This window comes from Microcaecilia unicolor, chromosome 1 (assembly GCF_901765095.1).
Source record: "Microcaecilia unicolor chromosome 1, aMicUni1.1, whole genome shotgun sequence".
NCBI classification, from domain to species: Eukaryota; Metazoa; Chordata; class Amphibia; order Gymnophiona; family Siphonopidae; genus Microcaecilia; species Microcaecilia unicolor.
Genome location: NC_044031.1, coordinates 243,798,654 through 243,800,167, shown reverse-complemented (window position 1 = coordinate 243,800,167; position 1,514 = coordinate 243,798,654).

Genomic DNA, 1,514 nt, shown 5'->3' with positions numbered 1-1,514 from the left:
CACGGTCAGGCACTTTTAGGTACAAAGTAGACTAGCTCATTCTGTGACCTGGTCAGATTTTTGTTAATGATTTCGTATAGTGAGCTCTGCCTGGTCATATTGTGTAACCGTTTGCCAGAGCATTTCAGAAAAGTAAACCACAGAAGAGAATATTAAAAAAAAAATCTGTTTTATCATTCTGTTCAGTCCTCTCTGAAAAGAACTGCTTGTGCATAGCTTGGGGCCCGTGCACTAAGCCATGCAGTATAACTGTTCTAAACTTGAGGGCACAGTGTTCCAACCCATCTGCAGAAAAAGCAATGTTGCTCAGCTATAAAAAGTGTTTTCTGTGGCTAGCAGGACTGATAAATTGCACAAGAGCTTGGATCTAGCACACCCTTTCCCATGTGCAGGATGGCTTCAGCAACTCAAGTCGCTGCCAAAGCTCAACACATCTAAAAACACAGGGAGCTGAAAGGAATTATGTGCTACACCTGTTACTGGTGGACAATTTATTATTTTTTTTTTGTCTAGCAGCAGGATTGAGGACCCAATGCACAAAAATCACGTTAAACACTGTGCACATTTCTAGCCGCCGGTTAATTTATAATAGAGCATGATCTTCCATCTTAAGTAGAGGAGTGTGGTAGCCGTGTTAGTCCACTCTTAAGGTTATCAATAGAAATCAAACAAAATAAAACATGGAAAAGAAAATAAGATGATACCTTTTTTATTCGACATAACTTAATACATTTCTTGATTAGCTTTCGAAGGTAACTTTAAAACCATACAAGAACGTAAGACCTTTGAAGTCAGAATGATTGAATATTTTAACACCCAACAGAAAGGACTTAACAAGGACCTGGGGTTCCTAGCCCATTATAAACCATAAAGCTGTATGTCTCTGTTGATCACCCCACCCCTCACCTATCCACACCCATCCTGTTAGAATATCAATGATATGCTTTGATGTCCTACCCACCCCCATCCTCTCACCCTGTCAGACTGTCATAGTAATGCTTGAATGTTTTCACTTATATACACTGTCAGCACATTTGCTTATTTCCGATCTGACGAAGAAGGGCAACCTTCGAAAGCTAATCAAGAAATGTATTGTTATGTCCAATAAAAAAGGTATCATCTTATTTTCTTTTCCATGTTTTATTTTGTTTGATTTCTATTGACAACTAATAGAGCATGAGAAACTTTGGGTGGGAAGTTACTTTCATGCTCCTGCAGTCCGGAAAAAAAGCAGGGGTAATTGTTCTTATTCATAGTAGCACACAGGTGGGTTACACATAAGGTTCATTCAGACCCAGCAGTCTGATATGTGGTTGCAGTGGTGTCATTGGACCAGGTGAAACGTGTTTTATGTAATGTCTATGCACCTAGCATTTATGACAAGTCCTTTTATACTTCTTTAATGAAATTATTGCACAATTATGCTGATTTACCGGTTATTGTGGGTGGTGATTTCAGTGAGACCCATGATCCTTTTGTGGATCGATCTCATATGGCCAAGACCTCAACACGTT